This window comes from Myotis daubentonii, chromosome 14 (genome assembly GCF_963259705.1).
Source record: "Myotis daubentonii chromosome 14, mMyoDau2.1, whole genome shotgun sequence".
NCBI classification, from domain to species: domain Eukaryota; kingdom Metazoa; phylum Chordata; class Mammalia; order Chiroptera; family Vespertilionidae; genus Myotis; species Myotis daubentonii.
This window is the reverse complement of record NC_081853.1, coordinates 39,441,135-39,465,668: the sequence shown is the minus strand read 5'-3', so window position 1 is coordinate 39,465,668 and position 24,534 is coordinate 39,441,135. Positions and strand designations below refer to the sequence as shown.

At 37.9% G+C, this 24,534-nt stretch overlaps 1 non-coding gene across 1 annotated transcript; it reads right to left on the bottom strand.

The window, feature by feature from the left end:
- Positions 1–23,344: 23,344 nt before the first annotated feature.
- On the bottom strand, positions 23,345–23,453 carry LOC132215954 (small Cajal body-specific RNA 14). Its single transcript, XR_009448650.1, has one exon. It is a non-coding gene; the product is annotated as a small Cajal body-specific RNA 14 (non-coding RNA).
- Positions 23,454–24,534: the final 1,081 nt, after the last annotated feature.

The following is a 24,534-nucleotide window of genomic DNA, read 5'->3' as shown; positions in this document are numbered from 1 at the left end:
TGCTGGCATATAGGAAAGCAATTGATTTTTGCATATTAATCTTGTGTCCTTCACCCTTCCTATAATTGCTTTTTAGTTCTAGAAATATTTTTATTCTTTGGTCTTTCTACATAGATAATTGTGTTTAACTGTGAAAAAAAAGGCAGTTTTATGTATTCCTTCCCAATCGGTATACCTTCTATTTCCTTTTCTTATTGCACTAGTTAGGACTCCCAGCACACTGATGAATTAGCAGGGGTTCTCCCATTACCTCATTCCCCATATTAAGGGGAAATGATCTAGTTTCTAACACTTAGTATAATGGTAGTTCCAGGTATTTTTGTAGATGATCTTTAACAAATTGAGGAAGTTCTTTTTTAGGTGTTTGTGGATTTTTTGCGTTGTTGTTTTGTTTTGTTGTAATGATGAGTAAAGTGTCATTCCTAAAAATAAACAAGTATAGGACATTTCTCAGAAGAACACTAAATGAAATGGTACTCTATTCTTAGGAGAAAGAAAAAAGTTCCAAAACTATGTAAGTGTGTGTGTGTGTGTGTGTGTGTGTGTGTGTGTGTGTGTATCTTAAGGTCTAGCTCATTGCCCTCTTTCTTCATAAAGCTCTTAAAACATGATGAGCTGACTGGCTGACAGCTCTTCCAGTTTCTGTTAGCTCAGCTTTCCACATGTAGTATAGTCAAGTTTGGTGTTCATGAAGGAGGCTCTCTTTTAGCCTCTCCTCTTTATTCTCTCTTGCAAAGTCCACATGTACCTTGTAGGCCCAATCCTATTTCAGCACCATGTTCCTTAAATATACCGTCTCTTTCTCCTGAGATACCAAGAGAGTCACAGAATCCTAGTTTTTCAATCTAATACTTATCAGATATGTCGCTGGGTTTATTTATTATTTTTTATCTTCATTTTCCTATGAGATACTAATTCTCCTTGATGAATTCATTATTTTTACCTATTACTAGTTTGGGATACTAAAATAAAACTTGTGTAAATATCTGATACTAGTAAGCTTTTAATGCATACTAGTTTCCCCCTCTATTTTAAAGCATTTAAATCTAATTAAATTTAAATAACCAGAAGTGTAATAATGGAAATTTTAGATTCTGTGGTAACTTTGTAGGTAACTTATTTTTAAGTTATTTCATCTCTCATCCCTGATTGAATAATTCACTCAAATAGATATGAGTATCCTTTATATAAAGATATGTTTTAAAAATAAAGTTATATTGCTCTGAAAACATATATACAGAAACAACTATAATACAGTTTGATAAATATATATTAAAGTAATGAGGTCAGTGGATGGGGCAGAAAATTTTTCACAGAGAGATTGAAACACAGGAAAATAAAACTGTCCTCTTTGAACTTGAAAATAAACACATTATATATTAATGCACAGGTCTATAAAATCATCTTAAAGAAATGCACTTTCAGATCAGTGATACTAAAATGCAATAATATGAATGATGGTGTAGTATGACTGAAGAGAGTATGTGTTGGTCAGCTATGGAGGTGAGGGACATGAGAATTTAAGGAGGAATTGCCAGAGCTCCTGAAATCTCTGCCAAAGAAGAGGTATGGAACACAAGGATTTCCCCTGTGACTTCCTATTGTGAAGAAGGATGAATCTGGCTGAGTTGACATGGTAACATTAAACTCATGAATGTCCTAACACCCTGTTCTAATCTCACTCTGCCTAAGTCACCTTCTGATTGTTAGCAAGCTTTCCAGAGATTCTGCCTACAGTGGTAACATTTGATAAATATAGAACTGAATTAGGAGTTTCCTTCAAAATTAAAAACAAAGAGAGATTTTGGTATTCTAAGTTTATTTATTATTAACCTGAGTTTTTAAAAATATGAATCTGTTCTTAAGAGGTAGAGATGGTTTTAGAATGCCAAGAAACAAGATTTAAGCTATCAAAGACTAAGACAGCTTTATAAAAATGTTTTATGGCATAGCTATTCTTTGAGGTTGTTTGACGCCTTCTCTTTTCAAAGAGCTGGACCAGGAGACAGTAATTTTCAGACAGAGAGAATGGATGAGCAGTGTGAGATGTGTTCAGGGGGTGTTGGTATTCCTGGGAAAAAGAATGTGAGAGTTTAATTGTACTGAAGTGGGTAGGGAAGCAGGAGTAGAGAAGTAAAATACTGAAAGATAATCAGGCTGGAAAGATAGATTAGGGACCAAGAATGAATGAACTTCTGCCAGGTAAAGGACTATGAAAACATGGAATTTTTCCAAGGCAGTTTATGCTAAGGAATGATATGTCCAAGGTTTTAGTTATATATTGATAAATAATAGCAAGAAAATGTATTGGCTTTAAAGAACCATGAACACTGGGAGATATGATTCATTGGGAACACCAAAGTCTATCATTATGACCAGTCCTCTGGTTTGGAAAAAAAAATCTGGTGGTAGGATGGAGAATGTACTGGATCAGAGAGAGACCAGAGAATAGAAGGCCAATTAAAAGACACACTGGTCATAGGCAGGAATCTGCACAAAAATTCTAAGCCTGGACTGACAACTATAGTCCTCACAGTATCTTACGAGATGAGGAAAGCAACAACAGGAGTATATTTCTTTTGACCCATAGTAATTAAGTACCTCTTTTTCCCCCCCTATCCTTTAGAAGTATAGGAATCCACAATTTAAAAGAACTGGATAAAATTAAACTATACATTTTCTTTATTATTTCATTTTTATTTGTATGTATATTTTTATTGTTGTAAGAATTACAGATGTATGCCATTTACCCCCTTTCACTCCCCTTTACTCCTGTTCTCCCAGCCCCCACCCACCCACCCCAGGTCTTCACCACGCTATTGCCCATGTCCATGGACTATGCATATTAGTATATAAGTTCTTTGGTTTGTCTCTTCTGGTCCCCCAGCCCCACATTAAGGTAGGTCAGTCTGTTTCATGCCTCCCTGCTTCGGGTCTTATTTTACTGGTCAACTCATTTTGTTCATTAGCTTCCACAAATAAGTGAAGTCATGTGATTCTTGTCTTTCTCCGATTGGCTTATTTCACTTAGCATAATATTCTCCATATGTTTTACATAAAAATGTTCCAATTTCTCCAAACTATTATTGGCTGTGTTTATTGTTTGTTACTTTGCTTTACCTTTGCCACATTTTTATTCCTCTTCACAGTCTAACCCACTAAATTGTCCCCCTCACTCCCACCAGGGCCAAATTTCAGAAACTCTTTAAAAGTAGACAGGACAGCCCTAACCGGTTTGGCTCAGTGGATAGAGTGTCGGCCTGCAGACTCAAGGATCCCAGGTTCGATTCCGGTCATGTACCTTGGCTGTGGGCCCATCCCCAGTAGGGGGCGTGCAGGAGGCAGCTGGTCGATGTTTCTAACTCTCCCTCTTTCTTCCTCTGTGTAAAAAAAAAAAAAAAAAAGTAGACAGGACATATGAAGATGATCACAATAATATTTTCTTCAATACTTTCACAGCCAGTGTTATTTGTGAATCTTCCTTAATAACAAATCACTAGCCTAGGTGAAAAGAAATATAGTCCTGTAAAGCTTTATGTAAAGGTTCTCAGCCCTATGAGTAAGCAGAAAGTGCTCAGGATTGAACAAATTCAAACGCAACTCTGCTAATAAATAGCTTAGTAATCTGTGGCCAGTTACCTACCCACTCTGGTTAAATAGTAGCTCTCTTCCTCTACAAGAATGAATGGGTTGGACTTGGTGAAATTTAAAATCTCTGTTATAAGCATTGGCACTCCTTGGAAACTTAACCTCTTTCCCATATGTTCATTTCATGTATTTTGATTTTTGTTGGTATCAGAATCAATAAAATCTGGATTTCACAGGCTAATCAGACTAGAAGCCAGAAATCAGGAAGAACTGAAAAATCTCATAAAATGCTCAAATTAATGTCAAAGATGCTGTGGTTACCCACAGTCAGGGAAGGTTTTGGATAAATAGCCAAGAGACAAAGACAGGACTTGGAATCCCTGCTATTATTCCAAATAAAATTTTCTATAATAAATCTGTTGTATTAAAAAGTGGTAATGCTATGCATTTGTATCGCATGAATTGCATATAGCTGTTTCTTAATTTAGAAGTTTAAAATTTCTCTTATTTATACTTACATATACTAGAGAAAACAATCATAAGAGGTCTTCATATAGGTGTGGCTAGATTCAAGTTTTGACATAGGTGAAACACAAGCTATGGGTAAGGGATATATGTATTCATATATTCATTCCTTTATTCATCACAAATTCTTTGAATATTTACTATGTGTCAGACAATGTGCTAATTGCTATAAATAGAAAGGTAATTAAGTTCTTGCTCTCAGGGTAATAAAGTTTTAGGAGAAGATAGAGCAAATACAAAATAATGTGATAAGTATAACAGGCATTATGGGGTACCAAGAAAGAGAACATCTGATTGGAACCTGGTCTGCTGAGAGAGCTGCCTGGAGAAGCTGCATTCTAGCTGAGGCAAATTGGAGGTTAATAGAGTGGTCCATGTAGACAGGAAATCACACAAAAGTCCAAAGAAGATGATGCTAGGGAACTGGGCAGATTTCAGCCTAAACTGAGTGTGGAGAGTGATGTAGAATTAGACTGGAGCTGTCAGCAAAGAAGACCCTGAAAGGTATGGTTAGCTGTGATAAGAACATCTAATTTAATTCTGAAGGCAATGGGAAGCTACAAGACATCTTTAGATGGACATGGACATGATTTAGAATCTTTACTATGGCTAAAGTGAAGAGTATAGAATCAAAACGGGATAATACTTGAAAGAGTCACAGGCAACATATTTAGAAAGGAAGAAATATAATAAGTTGATGTGGTTTGATATATAGGATTGTGACAAGTGGCATTCAAGAGACATGAAAGAATTTGAGTCATTAGTGTACATTGAATCAATAGGATTTGGTGATGGATCTGATATGGAGAGATTTAGAAACTTACCAGGTATGCTCAACTTTCCCTCTTAAGCACCTGAATGAGTGGTAGTTAGGTGAGCTACAGATTTTAATAAAAAAGCCAAGCTGGTGTGGCTCGGTGGCTGAGCATCAACCTATGAACCAAAAGGTCATGGTTCGACTTCCAGTCAGGACACATGCCCGGGTTGTGGGCTCAATCCCCAGTGTGGGGTGTGCAGGAGGCAGCTGATCAGTGATTCTCTCTCATCATTGATGTTTCTCTCTGTTTCTCCCTTCCTCCCTGAAATCAATAAAAACAAAAAATAAAAAGATCAAACTGTGACTGGCAGATGAGAACAGTGACTCGATTTTAGAAGAATTACATCTTTGGAGTCCGTGTAACCTCTCAGTGGAAATGACGAGTAGGCAGTGGATGTGGTAACTGAGGACTTAGGAGAGAGGTTTGAGCAGAAGGAATAAAGTAGTAAGGTCACCAACATAAACACAATAATGACAAAGACACTAAATGCTTATTTAGAGCTTACTATATCCTACTTACTACTTTAAATTCTTTACCCATATTAGTTCCTTAAATCCTTACAAAAACCCTCTGCTATAGGTATTGTTTTTATTCCCATTTTATAGATGAGAAAACAAAGATACAGAGAACTTAGTGACAGCTCCAGGATAAAATCCAGACAACCTGGTCCCAGGGTCCATGCTCTTAACCACCAAAGTAATTGAAGTCATAGGAGGATTAATATATGGCCCAAGGACAATATGTATAGTGACAATAGAAGCAGCGTCAGAGGGGACCCGAGACGCTCCAAAAGCACAAAGATTTTAGAGATTGGAACAAAAGGAAAAAGAGATGTGAGAGAGAGAGAGAGAAGAGAGAGAGAGAGAAAGAAGAGAAGAGAAGAGAAGAGAAGAGAAGAGAAGAGAAGAGAAGAGAAGAGAAGAGAAGAGAAGAGAAGAGAGATGTTCTATATTACCATACTGCAAAGCGAAAAGCATATTCTAAGTCACTGCTCTCAAATTCTGCCCAGAAGTCAGTGAAGATCACTCCTAAAATGCTCTCATTGGGCTTGAAACATGATGAACCCAGCTGTGAAGTCTTTTACGTCCTGCTGAAGGGTTTGCTCTTGTTCTATGGACCACTGATTGTCTGCCTGGGTTTGGTGCATCAGAATCCCCCGGATGCTTTTTAAACATGCGGGTGCCTATAGCTGCAACTCAACCGATGACCTAGAAATGTTTGGGGTGGCGAGGAGCACACACACACACTTTTAAAACTCTGCAGGAGATTTTGATGTCCATCCAAAGTTCATCATCAGCTCTTTTAGTCCCTGGGGGTAACTGATCACATGGGGGCAGTGACATTGTTACATCCATGCTTTAGAAAGATTTCTTTGATGGTTGTGCACCACCGTGGGGCAATCTTAGAGGCCAAATAGTAGCAAGAGATCTGGATAGTCCAATATTTTGGATAAACTCCTAAACCTGGACGGAGAGTGGTAGCTACTGTTTGATTTTCTCATGCCTTTTACTGTCTCGAGGACGATTCTACCTTGTCTAGTCTCTGACACGCTGTTGTGTTTGCCACATGAAAAAAGCTTTCATGTTGAGTTTGAAATGACTGAGTTTGGCAGTTATGAAGTTCAAAAAGGAACTAACATAGTTGGACATAGTTGGAAATAAAGGGCTTCTCTGCACTATGCTGTTTAGTTAGAAATGTGCTATTTTTTCCTACTGCTTAGAGACGATACTTTAATGTGTCTGTAATTCTAAAAGCATTGAGGGAGGGGTTCTATTTGGAAGTGCTGGGTGGGTTTATTTATTTATTACAAAGAGTAGGGGGGAAAAGACATTGTTTTCTTCCCTGTCTGCTGCTTTTCAAAAAGCCTTAATTGAGCACAGCTGTGATATGGCAGGGAACTAAAACAGGAAACGAGTGCTTGGATAATTCTGCATTTCCAAAGCACTTCTTAAGTGTCCTGCTGAAAATACCAACAACACTACCTTTGAGATTAACTGTGAAGGGATGGATTTAACTCACTAAACTATTTCAGAAGACCCAGTTTCAAAAAGATTCTGAAAAAGAACCCTTTGCGCTAAGCTGTCAGGATACACCAGCCTTAAAAGTCAAAAGCGAGAGAAAAGAAGACAAAAGTGAGTGTACAAAGTAGAGGATAAGGCTGTTGTTCCAAGCAGGATTTTTCTCCCCTGCCTGTGGCTGCCAACTACAGTTTCACAGTTTGTGATTTAAGAACAATCTTCTTTAGATAATTTCTTCAGTGGGAATGTGGCCAGTGATGAAGTGCTTGGGCTCTTGGACCAGGTTCTTAAGCACTTAGCAGTGATGCAGTTCAGAAAGAGATTCTTTGAAGATGTACAGTGTCAACAAATGTTAAAGCGAATAGCAGCCCTATGTCACACACACCCTTTCCCTCCCGCCACCCCTATTCCCACCCGGGGTTTTTGGGGGGTTACTGACAGATAGCTCTGACCCAGTGGCCTTGTTACTGGAACCACAAGAAAATCTTTGATTTATGTCATTTGACTACACAGTAGTCCCCCCTTATCGGTGGTTTTGCTTTTGGGCAGTTTCCATGATCTAGGTCAACCATGGTACAAAAATATTAAATGGAAAATTCAAAAATATGGAATTTATAAAGTTTAAATTGAGTGCCATTTTGAGTTGCACGATGAAATCTTGCCCTGTCCCACCCACGCAGCAAATCTTCCCTTTGTCCAGCATCTCCACGACCCTTAGTCCCTTAGCAGCCCTCTGGGTTATCAGATCGGCAGTCATGGTGTCCCAGTGCTTGTGTTCAAGTAGCCATATTTCACTTAATAATGGCCCCAAAGCGCAAGATTAGTGATGCTGGCAATTCAGATATGTGAGAGAGGCTGTAAAGTGCTTTAAGTGAAAAGGTGAGTCTAGTACAATAAGATATTTTGAGAGAGAAACAAGAGAGACTACATTCACATAACTATGTTGTTATAATTGTTCTATTTTATTGGTTATTGATAATCTTTTACTGTGTCTAATTTTTAAATTAAACTTTATCATAGATATGTATGTATAGGATAAATATATGGTTTGCTACTGTCCATGGTTTAAGGTATAACTGGGGGTCTTGGAAGGTATCTTCTGTAGATAAGGGGGGACTACTCTGACGTACTTGGTCACAGATTCTTCAGTTTGGCTGAAGTGCAAAGTATGTTCAAAATAGTTATAATTGTGTTTCCTATTTTGCAAACAGGCTGCATTGAGAAAACAAAAATATTAACACCATTTTCATATATTTTTCTTAGGAAATTCATGGCATTTAGTTCAGTTAGAATAGCATTTCTTGAGCACATAGTCTCAAGCACTGTGCTATTATGTTGATAACACAAAGATCTATACCCAGTTGGTCAATGCTTTAGTGCAAAAGTCTGTAAACTTACCTGTATACAACCCAGATATCAATATTTAGGCTTCTTTGGCTACATACAGTGTCTGCCATTTGTTCTTTCTTATTGTTTTATAACCATGTAAAGAGAAAAAACCATTCTAGGATCGTGGTCATACAAAAACAGATCCCTGGTTTAATGGGTGGGTAAATAATATATAAAAGATGGTTTCATTTGCAAGTGAAAAACAATAGTTTGAGCCATATAAAAATGCCAATTGTTGATCATTTTTAAAAATATGTTTTTAGTGGTTTTTAGGGGGAGAGAGGAAGGGAGAGAAACATCCGTAAGAGAAAAACATGGATCAGCTGCCTCCTGCACGCCCCCTACTGGGGATAATGTCCAAAACTGGGGCATGTGCCTGACCAGGAATTAGAACCAGTGACCTCTTGGTGCATGGGACAAGCTCAACCAACTGAACCACACCAGCCAGGGCGACCATTTTTTGATGGTAATTTTATATGATCCAACCTATGTGTTAAGTCCAATGTACTACATAATTAAATTCTGGACAATTATACACTTGCTAAATGTCAATTATAATGCGTAGGTGAAGAAATTAATCCGTGCTCCTTGGGAGTATCTCATGAGAAAGACAGATTTGTTAAGCAGATAGAGAAGAGAGGAGAGGGATGGAGAGAATCCAAGTAGGTGAAACAAAGAGTTCTGACACCAAATCTCACAATGGGGCTAAAGCATGAGGTGAATATGAATGATATACTTCAGTAAAGTTGGGCCACAGGGTCCAGGGCCTTGTACAACTTGCTAAGGAGGTGAGAGTCCATCATACAGGCAACAGGAACTGAAGACCCGACCAGAGAAATATTACAGTTCAAACTATGTTCAAGAAAGGTAACTTTACTCAGAGCCGGTTATTATTCTACATAACAACTGCATTCAAATTAGTAAGACATTCATTTCTTTCCTAAGTCACTTTCCTTCCATACCTCAGAAAACTGTTTTAAGATATTGATTATGTTAGAACAAAGCACTGTCATCTGCTGGAAATCGGCAATAATATGAAAATCTATACCGTCTGCCATGTAAGTGGTGCTTGTGAGTTGTGGCATTTTTTGTGTGAATTTTCTGTGTGGCAGCCGTGTCTCTGGAAGCAATATAAGGTTAATAACAGTGATGAGAAGAAGCAGCTGAAATAAGTTAGGAGTTATTTTAATGATCCAGGGCCCAGGCAATAGACAAAGGAGTATGGGGAAATGGAAGTGATGAATGTGACAAACATAGGAGCTACACGAGGTATTGAGTGTAAAGATTAGAAGAGAATTTATATGAGACTCTAAGAATTGTATGGGAGACAATTGGCTGAACAACTTTGCCTTTAATTGTGAGAGGAAATGTATGAGAGTGGCAGGTTTAGGGAGAATTTGCAGTTACATTTTGGAGATGTTAAGTGTTAAACATCCAGACAATTTACTAGTACAGTGAGTGTCTAGAACTCTAGACAGAGGCCATTGGCATATATGTAATTGCTCAGAGTGTGAAAAGGTGAGAGAACCTGAAAGCAAAGAGAGGCCTCTAGCTAACAAACAGAAGTCAGCACAGAACAAAGTACACAGAGTTTAAATAACACTTTCACAGGAACACTGATGGAAGTGATGTCACAGGTTGAAAGAGGAGGAGGAACATTCCAGAAGGTGGAAGTATAAAAGTAATATTCACCCTTTCTGAGGGTATGGCTAAGGAGCTAGGAGTGTCTTGGTTACCTTTGTAAGAGCGGTTTGAAAGTATGGTGAAATAGTAACCAGATTTCTGGATGCTGAGGAGAGATAAAAATTGAAGGTTAGCCCTAACCGGTCTGGCTCAGTGGATAGAGCACCAGCCTATGGACTGAAAGGTCCCAGGTTCGATTCCGGTCAAGGGCATGTACCTTGGTTGCGGGCACATCCCCAGTAGGAGGTGTGCAGGAGGCAGCGGATCGATGTTTCTCTCTCATGGATGTTTCTAACTCTCAATCCCTTTCCCTTCCTATCAAATACATTCTCTCTCTACTTAGAAAAGTCTGGTAACAGAGTCAAGGAGAAATAAGAGTCAGTGTGAGAAGAAAACTTTTTTTTGTAAGGATCAGAAGGAAATGACGATAAAAGAAGATTGAATATGCAATAGATAATCAGCATCAGACAGAAAGCCTTGTGAAAAAGAAAAACAGATACTAACTTTAAAAGTTTAAGGACCAAGAGAGGATGTGCCAAGGTACATAACAGCATATGACCAACTGCCGACTGGGCAGCCTGGACAACAAGTGCTGTGCATTTCGGTATTAAGAGAACTTGCCTCAGTTTCTGCATCTGAGCACCTCTTGCCACCTTCTGTCGGGGTTTGGAAAGTCGGAGGATGAGATCACATTTTCCAGGGCTTGGCTGAACGGAGGGCCTGCTGCAATTTGACCTTCCTCAGCTACCTCCATAAGAGGGAGAAATACCTCTGTGCTTTTCAGCTAGCTTACCTTGTGTCTGAGGGTGAAAGCACACCGGGGAGGAAAAGCACTCATCCTAAATGTAAAAGCTTTCTCCACACATGAATTCCGGAACTCGGTGTATTAATGTTTAATGTCTTTTTAAAAATTGTTGTCAGTCCTCCTTTCCCTTCCTCCCTCCCCTTTCTAATCCCCACATTAACATTGCAGTCATCAGGACCAACTTGGTGTGCTTAGATTTTCCAAGGCAGTGGATTTATTGTGAGGACAGGTGTGCGCGCACATTTCTCTCTGTGATTAAATGGACCCGGCATTCCTCCTGACACCCGAGAACACAGGCGCCCTTTTTCTGAGATGGATCAATAAGCATAATCTTCAGCATTGAGTGTCACTCCTGGCTACTCCTCATTTGTGCACCGACGACAATCTCCCCCTGAATCTCAGAGCGGACACCTCCATACATTATTCTCAGCAAACAGAGAGCGGAGTCATTTAGAGTCCGCCTGGGCTCTGATTAGACACAATGATACATTCAGGAGGAACACACCGGGGACCAGATCGCATATATCATCACTGGACAATGGAATATACCCTTAGAAGTAAATAAGGTAGTCTCTGAATCTGACTAGACCACCGAAATGCTCTTTGCCCCTCCCTGTTGGTAAAGAACCTGGCAGGAAAATAGAAAAGATCAGGTCTCCAGGGTGGGAATTCCTAAGATTTGATCAGGTAAGCTGAGGGAGAGAAGTGCATGTGTTTTGTGGTGAGATACGAAGGGTTGAAACTGAAGCTTGAAATTTCCAAAATCTACCTACCTGAGCTGAGTTTCCCTGGGGTTTGAATTGTCTGGGCGTAAGGCCATCAACAAGGGAACTGGGGGATTCGTTACTTCATGATTATGATACCACCACACACAAAAAAAACTTTGAATATGAAATGCAAGTGGTGGTAAGAAATAATTGGCAGCCTGCTCCAAATGTTCAAGGGAGCAAAGACGATGGACTTGTCGTTTTCAGCCAGTAGTGTTTTTATCCTGGACATTCTTAAAACTTTCTAAAACTGAAAATGTTTCCCGAAGGTAAATATTTTGCAAATTTCTTAATCCAGCAACACGGATGTATCTGATACTGTGAGAAACTACATGCACAGCTCTCTGCCTACAAGGGATTAGAGAGGTTGGGAGAGTTAGTTTCCCGTGTGTTTGAGTGGAGGTTTGTGAAATCTGAATTAGAATAACAGTATGTTCTCACTCATTCACTTATTTTGTTACTCTGCTGTGATTACTTCTTTTAGAAACAGATTAACAACAAATTTTAAAAACCTTGCAGTATGCTCAGATGGCCCAAATATACTTATAAACCTCCCTACTACATCTGATACCTATTTTACCTATGACTCTTTCAACCATGAGGGTGTCTGCAGCCCTGGCTGGGTAGCTCAGTTGGTTAGAACAGCATCCTGCTATGCCAAGGTTGTGGGTTCAATCCTCAGTCAGGACACATATAAGAATCAACCCATGAGTGTGTAAATAAGTGGAACAACAAATAGGTGTTTCTCTCTCCCTCTAAAATAAACACTGAGGGTGTCTGTGGATATGGGAAGGAGCTGACATTTTTTTTTTTGACAGTTTCAGATTTTTCAGAACAAATCTTATTTAGGGCTTCACCCCAGGAATCCTCAAGTCTCTCCTCCCTTCGGTCTTGGCCTCAATTAAACTATTTGCTCATGAAGGAGAAGGGAAACAAAACTCTCTCTAGGTTGCATGACATCAGATCTGGAACAAGGTTTGGCAAGGGTAGAATTTGAAAAATGGTCGATGAAGCTGAGTGCCAGGCTTGTGTTTGGATTTCATTTTCTGTCATGTTGAAGGATCAGAGCTGCTCTGTGAGTGAGATGAAAGGGGCAGATGCGAGTCTGGTTATGCGTATCAATGAACAGGTAAGTGGTCTTCCTTCGTGGATGGAGATGACTCAGTTAAGTCCCCAACTTGAAAACTATGTAATTCAATTGCTAGTAAGATGGCAGTGAAATGAGGAGAATAATGTACCAAGAATTGTTGAGTGCGACCTTCCAGATTTTACTGATGGGATTTGAGGAGCAGCGATGCGTACAAAGTCAAAGCTTTAGAAAGTGGCTTACATGATTCAGGGCCTGTTCTCTGAAAAGAGCTTTCAAAATATTATCATTTAAAAAATCAAAATGAGAGAAAGCGTTTTAAATAATGTAACTGCAGCAAAGATGTAATCTTGGCAATAAACACTGATATCCCCCAACTGGCTTAAATTTGATTGTGCGGAATGAGTAATGCTCATGAATTAATGTAAATTATTTATAGGACTCGTGCCTCCCCTTCAGCTGCCCCTTGTCAGAGAAGAATGGAATCCCACAGAACTCTACCCTGAGCTCTCTGTCAGGAGCATTTTCAATTACTCATATAATAATGCTTATGCATCTCCTAGTAGGGACAATTGGAGCCTCAACATGCCCCATAGTGAATAAATGCCATGCGCGCATCTCTCCCTCTGATAGGCGTTTGCTCCAACTCGTGCCTTGATTGGACATTGGCCCTAGAAGGCAGGGACTGCAGCATTTGGGGTGGGAGGTATATGTTTCTGACTGTTTCTCAGTGAGCATAATATTTTTCCCCGCTCTCACTCTCTTGCTCTTCCTCAAATTAGAGTTTTATGTAGGAGGTTGACATCAGGACCAACTGGTTTTCTCAATGTATCTGCATCACTGATGTTTTAAGCAAACTGTGAAGGCCTTCCTAATTTTTTATTACTTACATTTAGCATCAACGAGATAATGCCACTATTTGGTATGACATGGAGTTTATGCATTGACACCTAAAGAAAGTAAGTGAAGGAAAAAGAAGATACACAGCTTAAAATTCCTCCCCAATCTTTTAAATAGGATATTCACATTTCAAATAATGAATTTTCAAAATATAACTTTGAAAAAAGTCTGCATTGCAAGACCCAAAAAAACAAAATGCAAAGCGTAATAAAAAATTTAAAAATTCAAATAGAATGAATAATAAAGTGAAATTTCTATCTATTTCAGTAAACCCTTTTTCAAAACTCTGGTCCTATTTATCAGTTTATTTGGGTCTCAAACAGTCAATTTCAGCTTTAATGGCTGCATTAAATTCATTTGCTAATGAGTTGCTGAGAGAAACATTTACTTGGTCGGAGTGTTGTCTTACATAAGGTCACATAGCTTATGTGTCCCTGCTAAAACATCTCGCTACATCCTGAGACAACCTTATCGTTGAGGTTAGTCTGCCTCTTATAGACGTAGCTTATTGCATTGTGTCTGTCCCAGATGTTTCTCATTGCTTCCCATTGACTCTGAGTCAGAGACTCCACTGGACTCAGCAACTTGACTTTTCAAAGAGTGAAGTTAACTATAAAACAGATTTCTTTATATTCACAGCATTGTGCACTATAAGTTTCTTGTTAAACAAAGTGAAAACCAAATGGAATAAACATAATGAGAAATATTTATTTTCTCTCCCCATTTTCATTTTCTATAGATGTTAGAAATAATCCCAAACAAGAAAGATGTTGGAAACAAACAGATACTATGAATAGCATGAGTTGCTTCACATTTATTAGAGATAAAGTGAGGCTAACAACAAATTACATATGCTTCAGGTGTTAAATGTATTGTAAATGTAATCTATGGCTATGTATATATGGAAGTCGAAAAACATTTTCAGTACAGACCTTTAAGTCAGAAAACAATTTTTAAAATATCAGTCCTAGTGTCAAGAAGACTCATAACCTTGGAAGATCCCTTGCTCTTCTGAGTTTCAGTGGCTTCATATGCAAAGAAATGAGACAAAAATAGTCTGTTCCACAAAGTTGTTGGAAACAGTACATGAGAAGAGCATGTAGAGTTTCTGGCACCTAATAGATTCTCAATAAACATTACTCAGTTAACACTTCAGAAACCTATTGCCAAAACATTTCCAGAAGAAGAAATGCCTTCGAATGATATAAATCAGTATTTTATAATAAATGTTATGATACATTTCTATGAATTAGTTTTCTTTCTCTGGGATTTCCATTTTGTTCTCTGCACCAATAATGGACAGGTGAGAGCAGTTAAAAAAGACAGTTTGAATTTAATTATAAAGAAAAACCTGATGTATTATTTTACTTTTCATTCCAAGAGCTGCAAGATTACTCCTTCTTTATAAATAAGAAGAAACTCCAACTCAGTTTTAAGAAAATCTTTGCTTCCCTTCAATATTTGATAAGCTTCTCTCTCTCTCTCTCTCTCTCTCTCTCTCTCTCTCTCTCTCTCTCTCTCTCTCTCTCTCTTTTATTTATTATACAAATACTTAAACTGATTGTGATTTTTTTCTCCACTTAGGGTTAATTTTCAAAATAATAGAGTGAGCACAAGACCTGGCTGACTGGATTCAGAAAACTGGGCCAAACTTTTGCTGTGGCCTCAGGATATAACTGACTGACTGTAAGGTAAGTGAGACATCCCATCTGGAGATGTTTGTAGCATTATCTTCAGAGGATTTCTTGTCTTTTTAACAATGCAAGCGTATCAGGTTAAATCTTTACCCGAAAATGAATATCACATTTTCAGAATTGTTATCTCTGTAAGATAAGCTGGCTTTAATACAAAAAAAAAGAGGAGGGGAATTATCTTTAAGGATTCCCAAATGCTAAGGCAGAGGAATAGAGCAGGAAAGGAAGGTGGTTGATTTTAATATTAATGGACATAAACCTGACCAGCTGCTATGCCTCAGCTACACTCAGGCAGTCCTCAAGGTAAGGAGTGAATTGGTGCAGCACCGAATGTTCCGGGGGACAGTTTCAAACCAGTCTTACAGCTATTCCAGGGCCACATGTGCTTTAATGCTTATGTCATCAGATTTGAAAAGAGAATGAATTGGCATAATTTCTCCTCGCCTCGCCAAGTGATTTTTCCTGGACTATGGTTTCTTAATTATATTTACAGCTAAGCAACTTTATTTAATGGAGAGGTGCAAATGTTTTTTAAAGGGATAGAGAGATGTTATGTAGAGTACAAAAAGAGAACAATTAAGGAGTGATCAAGCCAGCAAAGGCACAGCTGCAACATTAGTGGGGGAAAATTACAAGAAACAGTTTGATTCCTACCTTGCCACTCTAGCTGTGAGTACTTGAGCAAGAAGTCATTTAACCTTCCTGATCAGTGCTGTCCAATCAAAATATATTGAAAACAAATAGGTGGTTTATTTAAAAATACACTTTACTTTATGTGGACATGTAACCAATTACAAAATTATTTATGAGATATTTTACATTTTTTCACACTAAATGTACAAAATCCAGTATGTATTTAGCAGTTACAACACATTTCCATTAAAACTAGCCACAGTGCAAGGGCTCATTAGCCACAGGAGGCTCAGGGCAATGCAGTTTCTGACTCTCAGGGCCTCATTTGTAAAATAAAGGAGTTTAGTAGGCCATCTCTCCATGTCTAAGAATAGTTAACTCAGTGGTGCTGCTTTTTGCATAAAATGGCCTTACATGCAATAACTTCAAGCATGGACTAGATGCTTCTTTCTAAAGTCAAACACATTGCATAAATATGCTAAGATGCAGTTTTCAGGGTCAGTCTTAGTTCTATGACTATGAAACAGGCAATTGTCAAACTGCCATTTCACATGTCAGCACTAAAGCAGATATATCCGGGCTTCTCTAAGAGCAAGGAAAGAGGAAACCAGCCCCCTGGAGTCATATAACTAAGATTGACCCTGAACTGTCTAAATCTCATGACCTGAAATTTTCAAATCCTTATTCACTTTCCTTAGCAACTGAGGAAATCACATCATTTTTTTCAGGGGCATTTGGGTTAGGTAAGGATCTTTATAACTAAAATAATGTTGAATAAGAAGGAAAATCCTGTACAATAAAAGCCTAATATGCAAATTGTCCCCTCGGGCAGTCAATCGACCACTCACTGTGACATACACTGACCACCAGGGGGTGGCGTGGAACATGGCGGGCATCCGCGACGAGACGCTGGCAGCGGGCGGCAGTGGAGGCGCTGCTGGCCCCATGGGCCCTGATGAGAGTGGGGCTGCGGCAGGAAAGTGGAGCAGGTGAGGAGGTGGCGCCAAGGTGGGGTGCCAGGCGGGGCTGGGGGCTCGATCTCTGTGGGCCACCCTGAGGGACTCCACCTGTGCACCAGGCCTCTAGTGTATATATATTTGTAGAATTATTTGTAATATATATTTCAAACCAGAGAAGGCATGTCCTATTATTTCTATGAAAGGTTTATGTGAGAAAGAACAAAATTGTCAAGCATGTAAACCTGTGTTAAGTTAGGTCAGTTTCCAAGAGTCATATTCATGCATACATAAGCGAGTACATACTTTTGTTCTTGGGCCTAAATCTGCCAGGTGCTGAGTTCCGGGACTTACTCAGGACATTCTTCAACTTTACATTTCCTTGAGTGGTTTAGTATCGGCTTGGCCAGTCTCCCTGCCTGCCTGCCTGCCAAGTCTCCCTGTCTGCTACACACTCGATGGCTTCCTTCTGGAGGCTGCTAACTTGCTGTCTGACAAATGAATTAACAATAGGATTTCATCCGAGTGATTCTGAGATACTTAATGTACATTTGATATTTCAGCGAGCTTATACATTGAAAGACATTTGCTTCAAATGTATACTCCTATCCTTAGCATCGCCTGAGGTTGTTTTCTTTAAACTACTCTTTACATACTTTTTGGACAAGTAATCATGTGGGTTCTACCTGTCTCAATCAAATTCCATGCACTTTGCTTGCTTTCTCTCACAATTCTTTTTCTCCTTTCCTTGACGTTTTCATTGATTCCAAACTCTATCATCACTGGCCTTAATCCCCACCAGCCCACTCAATGTTACTTCCCTGACTAGGTTAAGATGGGGCTCTGTACTGGGAGTGGCCAGCAATGGCAGGGATTGGGAGTCATTCCATAGAAGGCTCAGATCTGAACCATAAGAGAGAAGCATATTACAGGGTTAATTTACCTTTTGAGGAATAGTAGGACTTAATCTTCAGATTCTCTTCACCACCTCTTCACAAGAGAAGCCAGCCTAAGAAAAACAAAAGAAAATGTGTCATTCACTTGCAAATATATATTTTTTAAAAATTCAAATATTTATATTCCTGGACCTCCCAGCATGGGTTTTGAGGTGTTTGTTAATAATCAACCTTAGGATCTAATATTTAGTCTGGATGCAGTAATCATTTTATTTCCTGAAAAATAAGGCTTCTTCTGCCCGTCCTTGGGATATACTTGATATAGCAGAAGAATAGAGAGTGGTGTTTAGAAGCCCAGAATATTAATATTCTAATCCCAGCTGTTACTTACTTTCTGCTTTAAACTCCTCACCTGTAAAATAGGAATAATAGTATGTACTTTATAGAATGTTGTAAGGATTTACAAAGGCATTATAAAGGAAGAGCTTAGAAATGATAATTAAATATTTTATTATGAAACATAGTTTATTATGATAAATCTGATGTCTATTCTTGGTAGCCATGTCCAGTAACCTAAAATAAGTGATACCATATGTTTTTGTGTTCCTAGGATCAAAGAGGCTAAGAGGATGAAGACCTCTGCCAGTGTTGGGTCTGGAAAGCCTAGAGAACTTGAAGTCCACTTACAACTATTTACCTGATTGAAGACAAGAAGGTGAATGAGGTGATGTATGTGTTTCTAGAAGCTTAAGTTCATAAGTGTATGCAAATCTGCTTTTATTATTATTTCTTAGGGTACTAGATAAGTAGCCAACACAAAGGCTCAGATAAAAAATGGTTTAAAAGATAGAGATTTACTCCTATCTTCTTTAACATTCCAGTCATAAGGAGTCCAGGTCTGGTCTGTTCAGATCTCACTATCACAAGCAGATTCTAGCTGCAGGAAAGAGAAAAAGACAAGGGGAAGGCATGCACTGAAAGTTGAATTTATTCTCTCTGTCCACATACCTTTGGTCAGAACTTACATGGCCACACCTATTTGCAAAGCAGGTTGGGGAATGTCTTTAGCACACTAAATCCACATCCCATCAAAATTTAGGGGTTCTATTACTATGTATGGAAAACTATCTTCTGCAGTCCACTTACACCCACTTGAATTACAAAGTTTGTCTCAGTTCCAAAACATAACCAATGATGATTTAATCAAAAGGCTTGTGCTGAAATCACAAGGTTACAGTTTTCCAGCCTACAGTGTTGCTCTGCTCACTACAAAGCAGCTACTAACCCAAAGCAGCCGCATCTCACTTCTAAATATCAAAGTCTGGATTAGTTATTATGTAAGATGTCAAAATAAAGACCCAATGAACAATGATGAAAAGATGGGAAAATAGAAGATTTGCCTTAACCTAACATAGTTAATCATTCTTTACATTGAATTAGGGTGCATAAAAACCAGATAGGATATGTGGGCCTGCCTTTGAGAAACACGTTCTGGATAATGGGAGATTCTTGAATAAGTTTTTTATTAGTATTAAATGAGATTACAATTTTCTGAAATGGAAGGGTAGAGCTAATTGGCTGACAAAAGCAGATTACAAATGCCGATTAAAATGAAATATTCAGAAATATGTGATCCACAACTTTAACAGTGGTTATTCCAAATTTGTTTTGTCAAAGCTCTCTGACATCTTTAAAAAGATGTAAACTATTTTAATTATTCCTCTTTTTGAGGGGGAGATTACATGTTTGTTCTGACAAATGTGAATTGGGCTCAAAATGATTCCTCTTAAAATGAATCAATTGGCTAGATTAACTTTTCACAACACAAAATGTAGTAAATATTAAGCCTCAAGTTTGAAAAAAGATTATACTTATTACTTTAAGAGGTTAAAAAAATTAGCATAACATAAAAAAACATTTTAAATAGGTAAATAAAAATATTTAAACAAAGAACATTTAAACTCATTCATATGAAAAAAAAATATCCATACAGATAATGTTCATGTCCTTTGTCAAAGTAAGTCCACATTTAGAGAATTGTTTTAGGGAGGTAATCAAATATACAATTGAAAATTTCTGCATGAAAATGAGCAGAATATGCCCCTTTGGCATAAGGATTATTTTCAACAGATTATTTTTAAGACATGGGAGAAGCTCTGAAAACCAAGTAGAAGTTACCTTTTTTGTAAGAGACTTTTAGGCTTATGAGGGGAACCTATGTGTGCAAGGGTATCTCCTTACTCTACCAGGAAGAGAATGACCAAGCATCTAGAAATTCTTTTCAATGAAAAGGTACTGACTTAAATCATGATAACTCTCATTTACTGTGATTGGCCTGACAATTGGCTGCCCTCATGTCCAACATCTTTTGCCTTTAGCTGAAGATAATATTTAAGGTAGCGGCTTGGACCATTTCAGGGAGATAAAGTAGTGTTTATGGGTATGTTTCATGTGTTTGGGAGGTACACATATTTGTTTTTCTCCTGCTAACTTGGGTTTCATTAAGGGGGTAGAGGGGTGAAGTGGGTCGCAGGCAGATACCCATAAGGATAAAGGGAAAATTATTTTTCCTTCCCTACAGTTTGGCAACAAATGAGACACTGTACTTACTCCAGGCCTGTAGCTGGGATCTTGGAAAACTGGAAGAAGCCGAGGAAGGGTAAGAATTCTTGCCAAAGCCAGATCTCCTGGACTAGAAAGGGAGGGGAAAATTTTGTTTTTCTCCACTACAGAGATGTTTACCTCAGTACTGTTTATAATAGCATTATATTGGTAATAACCTAATTTTCAACTATATGGGCTTCATTAGATAAATGTGTCATACAAAGATTAAGTTTTTGAGATCATTATTAATTTGCAAAGCACATATTTATATTTATGTAATGGCCAAAATATAATACAGTACTCTTAACAATAAAGTTAAAAATAATTTAATTACAAAGTTTTTCTGAGACCTAAAAACTGATCAAAGTAATAGATCTTGGATTTTAAGTAAAAGAATTATATTAAAAATATATAGAGGGTGTCCCCCACAAAAATGTACACACACACTTTGAATAATTATGAAGGCAGTGTTTATCAAAATTGAGCTATTAGCTGTTATAGTGTGTATACATTTTTGGGATGACACCCTATCTACACTTGCTACTATCCTCTCTATTAGTCCTAGTTCTAAATGCCCCACCCATCCAATTCTAAAGAAGATATACTTATTTCCCAGAGTTTTGTGGGTTTTTTTTTTTTTCAAATGACTTAGATTTAATCATCGGAAGCAAACTAAATGGAAAGCTTACAATAGTGAAGAATTACATGTCAGTGCCTTTTGCAAGCTGAGCCTATTCAATCATACAAGTATAAGTTTCTATGTTTCTTCAATTCACATGCAACATGTGCCATACCATTGGCATCCTTTACACTGTGTTTTATTATTTAATGATATATCTAAGTTATAACTACATGAGAAGATTCTTCACTTTTTTTTTTTTAACATGTTTTAGTTTAAATTTACCAGACTTCTGTTAATAAACATTTGGGTTATTTTCACCTTTTGCTGCTACATAATGTTCTGCATAAAAACAAAAAACAAACTTGTACATAAAATAATTTTGCACCCGTGTAAAGGTATCTGTAGAATAATTCTCTAGAAATGTGACTGTTGGGTGGAAAAGAATAAGTTTTTGAAATGTTAGTAGATATTGCCAAATTGCCTTCTACAGAGTACATATCGATTTATGCTCCCACCAGCAGTGTATGACAGTGCATGTTTTCTCATAGCTTACTGCCAATGGGAATTGTGAAATATTTAATCTCTACAAATCCCGTAAGTGAGAACGGTATCTTAGTGTAATAATTATCTATTGGTATATGACAACCCCCCCCCCCACCACCATAAAAACAAAACCCACAAGATTTATCATTTCTCACCATTCTGTGTGTTGGCAAGGCAGTCCTGTTGGTTTTTCCTGCATTTATTCATTTGGCTGTATTCACTGGGACAGCCTCAAAAGCTGATCATGTATCACTGTGTGGTCTTTAATCCTCAAGAGGGTCCTACTGTGCATTCTCACAGAGTGGCAGCAGTTTCAGGAATTTTCTTTTTTATTATAGTTGACATACAAAAGTGCCTCACATTTTCAGATGACCTGGCCCCGTGTCAAAATGGAGGGAACTTCACAAGAGCATTATCACCTGGAGGCATGATTCATTGAGGGCGGCTGTTGTGGTAAGTCTACCAAATTTCATGTGGTTTGAATTTCTCTTATTAGTAATGAGTTTGAGAAATTTCAGTGTATTTTCAAGTGGTAAGCAGCATATTTCTTTTTCTATCAAATGTCTAACATTATCTTTAGCCAATCTTAATTCTTTATATATTGGTCTTTTTCTTCTAGAGTTGCAGGAATTTTCTTTATATACCTTATAAAGTAGTAACCACCTGTCGCCATAGAAAGTCATTACAATATTACTGACTAGATGTCCTGTACTAACTTCTTTTGTAACTGGAAGTTTGTACTTCTTAATCCTCTTTCCCACCCATCTCCCTCCACTCTGGCAACCATCTGTTGTTGTTGTTTTTTTTTTTTTTATCTATGAATGTGTTTGTTTCATTTTGCTAGTTTTATAGATTCCACATATAATTTAAATCATATGGTATTTGTCTTTTTCTGCCCAACTCATTTCACTTAGCATAATACTCTTAGTCCATCCAGGTTGTTGCAAATGGCAAGAGTGCATTCTTTTTTATGGTTAAGTAACAATTCATGGTATAGATATACAACTTCTTTATTCATCTTTTGATGGATACCTAGGTTGCTTCTACACTGAGTGGCCAGATTATTTTGACCACCCCATCAGTACAATGAAGTGAATTAGTTATGCAAATAATAATAATAATAAAAAAAACCTTGAGAGTATTTGCTTAGGAAGTTTTCAATATTTAATATTTTTGGAAATGTCAGTGAAGTACTGATGGGGTAGCCATAATAATCTGGCCATTCAGTGTATATCTTCAGTATATAAATAATGCTGCAATGAACATAGGGTGCATATATCTGTTCAAATTAATGGTTTTGTTTTCTTTGGATGAATACCCGGAAATGAAATTGCTGGGTCATAGGACAGCTCTTTTAAAAATGTTTTGTGGAACATCCATCCTGTTTTTCCATACTGTCTGGCTGCACTAGTTTATAACCCCTCCTCTCCAGTCTCACCACCACTTGTTCTTGGTTGTCTTTTTGATAATAGCCATTCTGATAGGGGTGAGGTGATACCTCTTGTAGTTTTGATTTGTATATCCCTGATAATTAGTATCTTCTCATGTGTCTGCTGGACATTTGTATATGCTCTATAGAAAAATGTCTAATCAGGTCATTTGCCCATTTTTAAATTGAATTGTTTGGGGTGTTTGATGTTGAGTTGTATGAGTTCTTTATAAACTCCTTATCAGCTATATCTTTTCTTAGTAGTTCGCCTTTTCGCTTTGTTGATGGTTTCCTTTGCTGTACAGAAACTTCTTAGTTTGATGTCTTCCCACATGTTTATTTTAAATTGTGTTGCTTGTGTTAGGTGTGCTTTCTTTTTTTTTTTTACATGTATGGAGCCATCGCACAGGAAATCTGATAACTATACAGACCCTGTGGGCAGGAACCATATGTTTTGATGTGTGTGACTGCCAGGTGTGTTTTCTTTATGTCTCACTGAACCTATCTTTCTGTCCTGAGAATAGGTCGGTCTAGTTAAACAGCGTGTGTCTCATTTCAGGAGGTGGTCTTTTAAATTCAGCTATGTGGTGTAAGTAATCAGGTACGTTAGATAGAAATGCTTCTTACTCTTAATAAAAACAAAGGTTAATGTTGGAGTAGACTGTAACCCTAGTCTGGGTCCTTCGGACAGCCATTCTAGATGTTGAGCTCAAAGCATTTTTGCAGTTTGAATGTCTAATTGATGTCCTTGGGTACTGAGTAGCCATATAATAGGCAGAAAGGTTGTCCGAATGTGAGCTATCGCTGAGGTTTACATCAAGTTGTTCCCATCAGTTTGCAGGGCTGCTGGGAAACTTTTTTTTCTTAGTGATTGAAAGTCAAAAGTTTGGGAGAAAATTAGATATGTTAGTTTGGAAATGCACAGCCAGATACATGAGGGAACTGGAAGAATTTAGGATCCAGTCCTGTTTATAGGCAGAATTTAAAACCACATAGACACTGAACAGCACTAGAATCAAATCTAAAAAAGTACAAGCATAACTTTTCTCTCCACAATCACTTTCATTTTAGTGTTGTATATCTCTGGTAGAAATGGATTCGTTTGCAAGGTGAGTCTGGTTTCAATAAATTTAGCTTAAATATTATTTATATAATTGTAGGAAGAATAACTATTGGCCGTAAAGGTTCTTTAAATCTGCTTTACTGGTACTTTTCATAAGGAATCTCAGATTGGACTCTTGAAAGATTTTCAAGCCAAGTACTTACCATTCGCCTTTGCCTGCAATGCCTATCAATTTGGATTAATTCATCTCTTCTCAAGGTCCCAAAATATCTTAAGGTTCCTGGGAATGCCAGGAAGTGATATTCTTTACTCACCTGGTAGGGTTGTTGGAATCCATGTAAGCAAGGTACAAGGCTGCTTTTCCAAGGGGATTTCTTGGCTCCAAAAAGTCAACCTTAGTTCCTTAAAGCTGTCTAGTCATTCATATCTGAGTCTATGCACATAATTTTCAAATATAACATACCAAAGGCTTGGTAATGGCTTGGCTGAAATTGAATGAATGATAACCAATGCT